Source organism: Sciurus vulgaris (assembly GCF_902686455.1).
Source record: "Sciurus vulgaris genome assembly, chromosome: 11".
NCBI lineage: Eukaryota > Metazoa > Chordata > Mammalia > Rodentia > Sciuridae > Sciurus > Sciurus vulgaris.
This window is the reverse complement of record NC_136472.1, coordinates 115,890,827-115,904,383: the sequence shown is the minus strand read 5'-3', so window position 1 is coordinate 115,904,383 and position 13,557 is coordinate 115,890,827. Positions and strand designations below refer to the sequence as shown.

General features: G+C 38.4%; 1 protein-coding gene across 1 annotated transcript in view; it reads right to left on the bottom strand.

Annotated features, from left to right (window-relative positions):
- Positions 1–8,306, bottom strand: part of TBCEL (tubulin folding cofactor E like) — an 85,414-nt gene extending 77,108 nt beyond the window's left edge. The window contains 1 exon segment of the mRNA XM_079104104.1: positions 8,108–8,306. The gene's annotated coding sequence lies outside the window, so the exon portion shown is untranslated.
- Between the last annotated feature and the right edge of the window lie 5,251 nt (positions 8,307–13,557).

Below are 13,557 nucleotides of genomic sequence, written 5' to 3'. Positions count from 1 at the left end.
CCAATGTTCATAGAAGCATTATTCACAATGGCTAAAAGGTGGAAAAAGTCCAAGTGTCTGTCAGTGGGTAAAGGGCTAAGCAAAATGTCAAACATACATACATACAATGGAATATAATTCAACTTTAAAAACGAGGAAATTCTGACATAGGTTATAACATATTTGAACCTTGAAGACATTATACTAAATGAAATAAGCTAGACACAAAAGGACAAATACTGTATAACTGCACTCACATGAGATTAAAACAAAGTAGTCCAATTCATGGGGACAGAAAGTACCATGGTTGATTGCCAAGAACAGGAGTAAGCGGGGAATGGGTATTAATGAATACTGAGTTTCAGTCTGGAAAAATGAAGAAGTTTTGGGATGGTGGTGATGGTTGTATAACAATGTGTACATGCTTAATGCCACTGGACTAAACACTTAAAATAGTTAAAATGGTAAATTTTGTTATTTTACTATAAAAATATTTATGGAAAATAAAGTAGATGGTATATAAAAAAAGTATTTGGTCAAGTTCAAAATTTCTAGTTCTAATCTTACCAAAATTAAACATTTAAAATTAAATTAAAGTTAAACATTTAAAATTAAACATTAAAATTTCCAGTTTATTGTATTTATTTACTTAATTTATTTTATTATTTTATTTATTTAATTTAATTTCCATGAAAATTTCCAGTTCTAATCTTACCAAATTAAACAAAAAATTCACTTGAGGATTTTAAGACATGACTGAAGAATAAAGTCACCAAGTCTCAATAAGTGAATTTAGTGGAAGACTTGATTTATGAAGTATATAATCTTCACTTATCTTTTTCTTTCAGTCCTATACCAATGTTCATGAGAAGAAATGTTGCTAAATGAATGAGGGGAGTAACCTTTTGAAAGGTACTTGCCTTTACACAACTTATACCTTAAGTTATTGATAATGCCCATGAGAAAATATGATCCTTATATGAGTTACAATAATAAAGGTTTAATAATTTAGATCTGCCTTCAACATAGGAATTGCAATTATTTTCTAAAATTCATCATTTCAAACATTTATCTATGAACTAAATAACAATACTATGATTATAATCAAATTTTTCATAATCAAGATTTTTTTTTTTTTTTTGTGGTGCTGGGGATTGAACCCAGGGCCTTGTGCTTGCAAGGCAAGCACTCTACCGACTGAGCTATCTCCCCAGCCCCTAATCAAGATATTTTTAAAATCTATAAAGGGAGTTTGTCAGTAAAATGAAAAACTTTTGATGATCAAGACATAAAAGGCAAGAGATAAAACAGAATCAAGCGGGGGGACACTTGCAGCAAGAATACCTAACCAGTATGAAGAACTCTTAAAAATAATTTCAGAAGGTAAAAACTCAAAGAAAAATAGACAGTAAATATAAGTAATATATTTAGTAGAAGATAACACTGAAATGGCTAATATATATAAAAGATTCCCAATCTTAGTAAAATTCATAGAGATAAAAATTTAAATTGCAATCATGTATCATTTTATGTAAGTTTCCAAAACTTTAACAACTCTGACAATACCAAGTGTTACAACGTGGAAGAACAGGAACACTCACAATACTAAAGAATATAAATTTGTAGACATTTTGGAAAACAACACTGTCTAAAGTTGAAGATGCACATGCACTCTCATACACCAACTCCACTTGTCAAAATGACCTCTAGGAACTTGAAAATGTGCACCAGGAGACAAGGACAAGAAAGTTGTTAACAGCATTGTCTGAAATTGCAAAAATCTTGAGGTTAAAAAGTTCTTACATCTAAGAAACAGTGATCGCATATATTACAAAATATTCATAAAACTAATAATTAATAGTTCATTAAGCCTGTTTTCTCATCAACATAAATGATTTAAAAAGCAATGCTGAATGGGTGAAATAATCACAAGAATATACACAATTCCAGTTATACTGAGAGTTTAAAATTTAAATTTAAAATTAACTGATTAATTTCTATCTTTTAAATCATTAACATTAATTTAAGGTCAGCTATTTAGTTAAAAAAAATAAAGAAAAGTCAGAGTATAAAAAAACACAAACTGAGAACAGTGGTATTCTTTCAGGACGGAGGTGTATGATCAGGAGAGGCACACGGGGCAAAACAGAACTCTTAGTCCCTCTCCAAATCTGCTCCTCCTATACTCATTCCCATCTTTGAAGTTATGTCTGAATTTTCTCTTCCTCTTACACTCCCATGTAATTACTAGGCAGACCCATCACACGTCCAAAACATCCCAATTCCTCCCAGTTCTTTCCATCTTTTACTTTGCTCTAGTCCAAGCCAGGACTGCTGCAACAGCCCCCTCCTTGGTCTCTCCTAATGTGTATAATTCATTCTCCATAAAGAAGCCAAGTGATCTTTTCAAAATTTAAGCCAAATCACGTCCTTCAAATTCTTCAATGGCTTCCTTTCTCATTTAGAATAAAATCCCAGCTCTAGCACTGTCTTCAAGACTTCATGTTATCTGATCTCTCTAATCTCATCTGCTTCTACTCTTTTCCCAGCACACAAGGCTTCGGGCTCCCTGGCTTTCTACTTCTCAAACTTGCCAAGCTAATTTCCCCTTCCTTGCTCTTGGCAGAGTTCCTTCAACTCAGCATGATTCTCAAATTTAAACCGAAATGTCACCTTCTCCAAAAGGCTGCCTGATCATCCCATCAAAAATGGCACCACCGCCACCATCTATCACTCATTACCACTTCATTCTTTCTTCACAGTTTGTATCATGATTCATTCATTTGGTGTTTAAGGTGGCTCTCCACCAGAACTCGAGCTCCACAAAAGCAGGCATCCATCACTCCAGTTCAATGTACACTGGACAGGTTTGTGGATGAATGAAAAGGTGAATTTTATTTTGAATAGACATGAAGTAATGTTATCCGATAATGAAATGAAAATCAAGTACACCAAGGAAAAGTATGGCAGATTGGGGAGAAAGAAAAATTTTGGAAAGTCACTGGAAAAGCATTATCCAGAGAAAATTTTTAAACAATCCTTTTTGTAAGAGTACTTACAGATCACATTCCTAAGAATGATTAATAAATTAACAATCAAAGTTTCATACAGCCACGAGATCCTGATTTCGGAAATGTGTCACCTGTCTAGCCTTTTTAAGAATAGCACTGTGGTTAAAAGAACATGGGCTTTGGTTAAGTCCAGGTTCAAGTGGCTGCTGTGCAATTTCTTCAAGTTACTTAACTCTCTATGCCTGTTCCCTGGTTTGTAATAGCTATTTCATAGGGTTAATGTGAAAATTCAATGAAGTTTTTAAAATGAAAGCATCTAGTGTCTGGCATATAAATGTGGCTGGCCAATAAATTGTAATTGCTATTGTAAAAGCTGAGAGTGGGGACATCCAAACAGGGGAGCTGATAGGAGGCAAACAGCCAAGATCCTCTCCCTCTAGTACAGGTAGACTAATTATTGACAACATACTAGGAATGTAACATATGCCAAGACTGAATCCTATTCCTGAGACGACAAATATACACAAAGGTAATGCATTTAAGTGTGGACAGAGCATCTTGAGAACACTGACTGACTATCTTCACTAAGGAGGTCAGTCACATGGAAAACAGACTTAGGACAGCAGTGGAAATCTGCTGGATGAAAAAGTGGAGGAAGGCACACATACAGGTACATTTAAGTGGAAGAAATGCGAGATGAAGACAGAAACAGAGTGTAAATGATGTGGAGTGTTGCTGGAGGGTAGGGTCAGATGGTAAGGGCCTAGGTCCTCTGGAAGTTTGTGTTTTATTTTTTGGGCAATGGAGAAACGAAGGGAAAACTACTTTCTGATTTAATACCAGTCCTTCTCAAAACGAACAAACATCTAGCCAGGTGCAAGGGCACAAGCCTGCAATCCCAGCGACATGGAAGGCTGACGCAGGAAAATCACAAGTTTGAAGCAAGCCTCAGCAACTTAGTGAAGCCCTAACAACTTACCCAGACACTGTCTCAAAATAAAAAAATAAAAAAATCACTGGGGATGTAGCACAGTGGTAAAGTGCTTCTGGGTTCAAATCCCAGTGCACCCCCCCCCAAAAAAAAAAAAAGAAAAAAGAAAAAAAGAAAGGAAGGAGGCAAGACACCTTTATGACTTTAAACCCTAATAGGTCCATGATCTATTAACCTAAAATAGGAAACACTGTGAGCCTGACTTCTTGAAACCATATAAGTAATCTGCTAATTCACAATGACTGACCTGGAACCTATTCTTGTAACCATATTTCATTACCATGACACTGATACTAGTGGTCATCATCAACTGCAGATAAAAATCTATTGAGAGTGTACTGTGTGTTACGTGCTGTGTTGCTTTGCATGTACCATCTCATTTAATCCTAACATTCTTACGAGAGGTACTATTAATCCTGTTTTACAGATCTGAAAATTGAAGCACAGCAAGGGTACGGTCACTTGGGTAGTGAGTGATAGCCAGGATTCAAGTCCAAGCTAATTTCAAAGCCTCAAAATTAAACCAACCTGAACTATGATATTGCTCAATTCCTTAACATCATTTGCTCAAAAAATCAAGTGTGTGTACCTACTGTCATTTAAGGCATCATGCTAATCAGTGATTTTAAAATTTTATCAAACAGAAAAGTCACCAGAAGCTCGCTAAAATGCAGAGCTAGGCTCCAGCAGAGATTAAGGTTTTACAAGTCCAGGGTGAAACTCAGGGACATGCATTTTTAATATGTCTACTAGATTCTGATTCACTAGGTCTTTGACCTATGCTCCAATAGACCCTATGCTGGATGTCCTAGAATATCAAGGATCTTTGAACCCTGTGACCTCTAGATGTTTATGATCTAAAAGAGGTAAAAATGAGGCACACAAACAATATAACCAAGAAAGACCACAGAAGGGGGTCATCTGAATGAAATGAGGAAGAACAGGATTTCACAAAGGGAACACATTTTGTTATATATCAAGAAAAGTACAATGACTAGAGACCTTGGGAGGAAGAGGATTTGCTTTGGGAAATGGAATGATGTCAAAAAAAAAAAAAAAATTGAGAAAGGTTGGAGAAGGCCCTCAACCTAAACAGTATGAGCTTTATGTATTGCTGGAACTGGAAAGCACTAATGGCTTTTGAGGAGAGAAATAAAATAATCACAGCAATATTACCTGGAAGAATACTCTCACGAAGCTCCGTGGGATCAAGTAGCATTAGAATAACAGACAATGGAAATTGTTGGGCTATTACTGTCCTGATTCCCAAGAAACATAAATCAGAAGAGGGTAGGTTAAAAAAGGGAGGAATGGTAAATCTTAATGACCAACTGCATGTAGGACAAAGGCAACAATCACAGCTAAAATGATTTCTTCACCTATTAAATTCAAATTGTATCACTATGAATTTCACATAATTTTTCAGAACTTTTTCTTACTTGCAGAATAGGCTCAAAATATATAAAGAGCTCATTTATTTAAAACAAAGCCCAGGACTTAGAAATGAATAATTAAGCCCAAATAGCCAAAATATGTGTCATGCAGTTTAAACATTAAGAAGTAAGTGTTTTGTGTATATATAAGACATCAAAGTAACACAATCTCATTTTATACAAAATTCTAATAAAAATGTGTCTGATTTCCAAATCCACAACAGTTTGGAAGGAAAAATTACAAGGGGAACAGAGCCTGCTTTATGTCTGAGAGTCAAGAGGAGGAATGAAAACTAAAAACAAAACAGAACAGAAACACACAATCACTCAGAATTAAGTTCTCCACACTGTTTATTGACAGGTACACGATTCCCAGAAAATGAAATTAATGAGCTCTTCCTTAATGTTCCAAACACCTACCACAAAAGACAATTTTCTTTAAACATTCTTTGAAAGCTAAGTATTTTAAAACAAATATTTACCTGATTAAAAGGGATAATTTTTTGAAGTGTTTGATACATGTCAATATAAAGCCTGTCATCAGCAACCAAGACATAGTCAACAGTTAAAAGAAAGATACATTTTATCACACACAAAGTTTGAAGACAATGAAATGCTTTCATAAGGTATCAAGTTAAGAATGTGTCCCCACTGATAAAATTTAATATAAGCAATTCTTTCCTGATGACTGTGCCTTTGAATTCCACATTCCGAATCATATGAACTCATCCTCAACTAAAAGTAACATTATTAAATGAGTCAAATACATATCCTATACATTTACCTATTAAAATTTGGTAATATCATTTGACATTCTGCAGAAGAGGCTGCGTGACAACTCTCCAAAGGAAAAAGTCTCTAACTTTGTTCCCCAACACTCACTAATGTTTACTATGAATCAATACTGTTTTTATAAGGGTCTCACCTACTTTATAAACAAAAAATCAGTTTTGTAGCTAAATGATTCCAAGTTATACTTAAGTTTATGATAAATACCAAAGTCATAAATTTTATACATTCATACATGTAGCAAAACATATACCATGTAACAATTACTGGAGTAAGAAAAGTTCAAGATGTTTTTATAAAAGCAAAACAGTGTATCTTTATAAGGCTAGAAGTGAAATAAAATTTCCTTAACTATGATGTAGAGATAAAGCACTAGGCCTCTCGTATTCTCAGATGCAGCAAAGGACAGAGAAAATTGAGAGACACAAGCACACAATTTTGTCAAAAGATTGGTCCACATTGATGTGTCAAAGATTATGATTATGGTACTTCAGGAAACAGGGATCAAATATGTCATATGTTATACACATTTAACCAACTGAAGGAATCATTTACACCTGGCTTGCCCTACCCCTGTCCCCTAAAACACATGTTCTCTAGAAGATGTGGATACTGACTAATCAAAGAAATGTGCATTAGAAACAGCACTTTTCAATCTGCAAGCTGAGACTCATACATCAATTTAGTGAATTTCAGTAACCAGTTATGTTTTTAAGAGAATGGGATAGAAAATGCCAGAATGTACATGCAATAAGGGTAAATGTTGAATTACTTTTAAATCATGTGTGTAGGTATTACTAGATCATGATATAAAGTGTACTATGAGGTAGATTTTTTTTTTTTTTTTTTTAAGGAAACAAATTAAATTTGGAAGATACCACCCCAGATACCCAGTCTAATGTTTCAGGACCCAAAGGCAGAGTGTTTTCCGTAGTCTTCGGCACCTATTCAAACTCTCTTGGCTCAAGATGAATCCGTGGAAACCAATTTAGAGCTCCATGGCAGCCCCTGCTAAGTCTGTACTTTGCCCTGAATGCATTGCCAGCTTCCCCAAACATCCCTAGGCGGTGCCTACAAGCTCCCTGTAGCTTAGCAACCTTCAGAGTAAAGCTCCTCCTTCTGCACTGACTGTAAACAGTTCAACTCTTCCAACCAACTTTCAACCACAACTTCTGCCATCACTGTATCCCAAGAAAAGACAGCGTCGAATGTCTTCTTAGTAGAGGACTTAGAACTCTGTACTCCCCATCCTCAACCAAGAAGCACCAACACCCTTACTGTCTGCAAGATCCCAGGCAAGGTACCCTCCTGTCAGCCCCCACTTTATTCCACCCCCTCTATCTCGGCACGTCCCAAGCTGAGGCAAATAGACTCTCCCAAAGCCTGGTTAAACTACCACATCCTTTCATCCGCCCCTGCTAGGGTCAGGCCCGGGGCGCAGGAGCCTATGAATGGCCGCCCTTTCCCCCCAGACCTCCCTCGGGACACGGCCTCTATTTTTTAATTCAGTAGTTCAGAGACAAGTTTCCTGTTTCCCCAGCAGTCCCAGGCACGTCTCCGTCTCCCACCAGTGCGGGCATCTCCCCGGTGCCCAGGCCTGCGGGCACCGCGAGCAGCTGGATCCTCCCTGGGCCCCGAGGGGCTCCGCACACGCCCCCTCCCACCCGGGACCGGCCTCCGCCCCCGCCCAGGCCTCCCGCTCCGCCCCAGCCCAGCAGGCCCCGCGGTCCGCCGAGCCCCGGGAGGCCTCCCACCGGCAGCTGCTCCGGCAACGCCATTCCGACCCGAGTGCCCCGCGAGTCTCCCCGCACTGCGCCCCAGGAGCGGCCCTCCGCGCCCCGGCTCCGGAGGGGAGCGCCCCGGCCCCGACAGCCCGGCGGAGCCGGCGGGCCGGGCTCACTCACCCCTCAGCCCGGGAGGCGGGGGAGCTGCTGCGGCGGCTCCTCGGGCTGCGCCTCTCCTCCCCCCTCCCGGCCACCGCCGTCACCGCCGCCGCTCAGCCTCCGGCTTGCTCCCGGCGGGCCCGGGCCCGGCTCCGCTTCACCTCGTCCCCCACTCTGGCCGCCGGAGCCCGGTGTCCTGCATTGACCCGGAAGCAGCTTTCCCGGCCCAACAACAACACGTGACCCTGCCGCACGTGTCACGTCCGCTGCGTGAATGGGAGGGGGAGCCGGAGGAGCAGGTCCTCCCAAGCAAGCCAGGGTTGCCATGGCGACGGAGATGGCTGTAAGGGCCAGGGCTTCAGCAAGAACGCACCCTACCTGCTGCTCTTCCCCTTGCCCTTCCACGGTGTGGGGAGGGACATCCCCAGGTGCAAAAGAGGACGATTGTCACTTCCGAATGAAAGGGCGCAGGTCACAGCAGAGCCTCCTTCAGAAAGGAGTTTTGGACCGAACCTCTCCACACCCACCTGGAATCTTGGCCTGGCTTTGGCACTAATGTACTCAGTGACCCTGATCGAGTCATTTCCTCTCTCTGACTTTTTAGTGTTCTCATCCATACTATATGAGACTTGGCTGTAGTATCATAAGATCCTATGCTGCTTACACATCATAGTGTGGCATGATGTGGGGCAGTCTGGACCTCTGTGCCCTCTTCCCAGACCTGCGGCATCTGAAGCTTCCAACACCAATACAGTAATAACAGCTTTCATTTGTTTAGCACCTTCTAGCTACAACCAATGCCCATATGCAATTTTTTAATTTTTCCGACTCTCCAAAGGTTATAGAATTGAAAACTGAAGTTCAGAAGATAAATAATTGCCTAAAACCTCACAGTTAGTAAAAGTGACCAGGCTGAGATCTGACTGAAGATCAGGCTGGCATCAAAGAACAGACACTTCCTATTATGACATGTCATTGCTGCAGCTTCATATTCATTATATCTGGCTGCTGGGATGTGGTTGCTTGTGTATTTAAACATTTCTTCTACAGGATCATTCATAGAATAAGGATGATGCTGGCTGATCCTGAAAAGAACTCACTCTTGTACAGACATGTCAACTAAAATACACGGAGTTGAAGCGGAATACAAACATACATAGATGTATGTGTGTTTTTGTGTGGTGTGGGTCAGGGAATTGCTGGGGGATGTGACATGCATCCTAGAGAGGGAAAACAAATTCTTTAGGGGAGACCCAATAGTATCTTACAATCACCAGTTCCTAGGAACTTGTTTTGAACTTTGTTTTGTTTTGTTTTTTCTCACTTGGTAGGTAGAGCTTACAGGGGTTAAGAGGGGAAAGTAAATCCAGAAGGAACTAGCTAAAGAAAACTGCTCTGAGGATAGAGGGAAGGATAAGCCAAGTAGCAGCGTGGCTTAGGTGGTTCAAACGGGGGCTTTCCTCCTCCTTCTGCAAAGATTGAAGGACCCTTCCATCACCTTAAGAATTAAATGACATTGGGACCATTGGGATCAGTGACATGACCATAGCCAAAAGTAGTCCAAGGACCATGAGAAAAGCAGAGTGAAACATACAGAGAATGAGAAAGAACTGGGGGGATCGCCTAGTTATTCTGTTAACAGACTTACTTGTCAGCTTAGAGACCTTTGAGGACCACCAGAAATACCTAAAAGTCTAGATGCCTTGGGAACAATTAGGAATAAAAAGAACTGTAAGTTATTGCTGTTAACAAATACTACATACAAGGTATATAAATGCATGAGTGCTGAATGTGACAGGGTATGATTAGTTATGCATTTGCTTCTTTGAAATATCCTTGAGTCACTTCTCTCTTTTGTACCTGTCTCTCCCCTAAGAGAGCAAACTCCTAAAGACAAGATCAATGTCTCTACCTGTTTCCCCTCCATATCCCCAAGATATCCAGAACTATCTTTTTAAATCCATATCTAACTGTGCAACTCCCTGGAACTTAAAACCCTTCCAAGATTCCCTATGGCTCTCAGGATAAAATTCGCAATCACTAACGTGCTTCCTGACGTTCTTTATGATCTAGGCCCTGCTGACTTTCCAGCCTTGTCTCTTGCCTCTGTCCATTTGATTTTGTAGCCATTCACCATATGTGCTATTCAAATTTAAATTAAGTTAAAATTTCATTTTCTCAGTCACATGACACCAGTCTCATTTTGAGTGTGACTAGTGGCTGTCATATTAGATAAAGCACATATAGAATATTTTCATCATCACCAAAAGTTCTTAGGATGAGGCTGTTTCATATTCTCAAATCTCCACGTATGATATATTCTATAGAATTCCTCTTGCTAAGCCATTTGCTTGAAATATTCTTCTTCCTTCTTGAGATGGAAAATTGTATATAATTGCTTATTTTCTTGTGGACTTCTTGATGAGTATGTGCACTGCAGTGAAGTCATAAGCTAGGTCTATGGGATTCATCACTGACTCTCCCTTATTTCTAAAGTGCTGTCATGTAGAAGAAGAAAAGAACAAGGAGTAAATACGGAAAAAAGGTTAAAAGAAGCAACAGAAAGGCATATTTCTGTTTATTTTATTAAAAACTCTTGCTAATTTGGTCTTTTTTTGACCAAATAGCAGCAATTCCATATGGTTCAACATAACATTAAGGAAGAACTTTGGAAGAATTGGAGCTGCTTTAGTGAGTTCTAGTGAATTCATTGTCATTGGAATTAGGTTAAGCAAAGGTCGAACCTATTAAAACAATGTATAAATAATTCCTGGATCACCTGGACTGGTTGACTAATCAATTCTGAGATTCTAAGCTCAACTGATTCTTTAATTCAGGATTCACATGTCCTAATGGCAATCGTAGCCTCTTTCTGAGTATTTACAGTGCCAGCTGCTGCTTAAGATACTTTACATCAGTTGCTTCCTTTGATCCTCACAATGATCTCATGAAATGGTACTATCAGACTTTCCAAGTGAGACTCAACCATATGCAGCTAAATGGCAGAGGTCAAATTCATGTTTAGGTCTGTCTGACATCAAAATCTGAGTTCATAATAACCCTTGTAATGATGGGACATAGTTCTATAATGAAGTTTCAGGCGATAATTGCATGTTCTTTTATTTCAACAAGTGCTTATTTTACAGTAATTGTATGTCTTGTACTTAGCTAGGTGGTTTGCACAAGACACTGTTGCCACAGCTAGTTGGAAAGATAACGTGTAACACAAGTTAAGTGACACAAGGCACTTGAAGGGATGTTATTTTCTTAAAGGGGATGAGGGAGTCATCTTCATAGTTGAAGCGTCTTCCCATAGAGACAAGGGGATAAGGACAGAATCTTATGCGAATGCAATGTGAACATCAGTACACAGATATGAAGACAGGGAAAGAGAAAGGCAGCTGCTTAATTTGAAAGAATGATGGTTTTGGAAACTAAGAATCTTTCATTCCTTTCCTGGTTATTTCACTAACCAGTTGTGCCTCTTGAACATTTTTGGCTTCAAACCATTATCTACAAAATAACCTGGGTTGGATTAACTACCATGATGGACCACCTGAAATTATGTGTAACATAATGTATATGTGACTATTGTGCATACTTTACAATATGTATTTTCAAGAGGAAGTATCAAGAATTCCACCAGACTGACAAAGAAATCATGCCTAGGAAAATGTAAAATTCATCATCCCTTTAAATTTTGCCATTTTTTTCAGATTCCATATATTATTTTTGTTAACATTATTGACATATTTTTCAGGAAATGGGAAATAATACCAAGCTTAGTGATTAATCAATTTTTAAGTTTTAAACTGAAAGTCATACTATTTAGAAAGTGTCAGTATTTCCAACTGTACAGAATTTGATCTTCAAAAAACAACTCAATTTGATTTTCTGCAGTTTCCATAGATAGCATTAAACTTAACAAGCTTAATTTTCAAGAAGGCCTTATGTTTATTAAAATCATTTTTTAACAAATAGCCAGCAAATATATGAAAAATGTTCAACATCCCTAGCAATCAGGGAAATGCAAGTCAAAACTACACTGAAATTCCATCTCACTTCAGTCAGAATGTTGATCATAAAGAATACAAATAATAATAAATGCTGGTGAGGATATGGGGAAAAAGTTACACTCATACATACATCTTTGGGACTGCAAATTAGAACAACTATTTTGGAAAGTAGTATGGAAATTCCTCAAGAAAAAGTAGGAATAGAACCACCATATCTCACTATCCCATTCCTCAGTATTTATCCAAATGAACTAAAATCAGCATACTATAAGGATGCAGCCATATCAATGTTTATAGCAGTACAATTCATGATAGTCAAGTTGTGGAACCAGCCTAAGTGGTTGTCAACAGATGAATGGATTAAGGAAGTATGGTATACATACACAATGGAGTTTTTTTTTTTTAATTTATATTCCACCAAAAAACTTTTAGAACTCATAAGTGAATTCAGAAAATTAGCAGGATATAAGATCAATGCTCATAAATCTAATGCATTTTTATATATAAGTGATGAATCTTCAGAAAGAGAAGTTAGAAAAACTACCCCATTCACAATAGCCTCAAAAAAAAAAAAATACTTGGGAATCAATCTAACAAAAGAGGTGAAAGACCTCTAAAATGAAAACTACAGAACACTAAAGAAAGAAATTAAAGAAAACCTTAGAAGATGGAAAGATCTCCCATGTTCTTGGAGTTTTACTTAGCCATAAAAAAGAATTAAACTGTGGCATTTGCATGTAAATAGATGGGACTAGAGAACATCATGTTAAGTGAAATAAACCAGACTGAGAAAATCAAGGGAAGAATGTTTTCTGTCCTATGTGGAAGCCAGAGCAAAGTAAAGGAAAAATGGGAAGGGAGCAGATCTCCTAAGGATAGAGGGAAGATCAGTGGAGTAGAAGAAGGTTGAAGGGTGGAAGGAGAGATGATAAAGGGAAGTAAATGTGAAATAAATGTGACAAAATTATGTAATGCACATGTAAAATGGTGAATTTCACCTTTACATATATCTATAAAGCACCAATTAAAAACCAACCAACCAACCAACCAACCAACAAACAATAAATAAATAAATAAGTAGAAGGAAGACCAGTAGAGGAAGGGGAATAGTGGGAGAGAGGAAAGGAGAGAAAGAGGAGGCACTGGGGATTGAAATGGAGCAAATTAAATTCCATGCATGTATGATTATGTCAACATGAACCCAACTATTATGTATAATAGCTACAATGCACTAATAAAGGCATTTAAAAATAATTTGTAACAAATTGTGGGTAGCCTCATTAACTCCTCTAATTTTTTAATGGAAAGAATAACATACAGAAAAATGAACACAGTTTACATAAAAGTATGGTTCAATGAATTGTCACAAACATCCAGGTAACCACTATTGTTCATGTCAAAGAACATTGCCAATTTCCTTTACTTACAGCTACCATTCTCCCCAAAGTTACCATT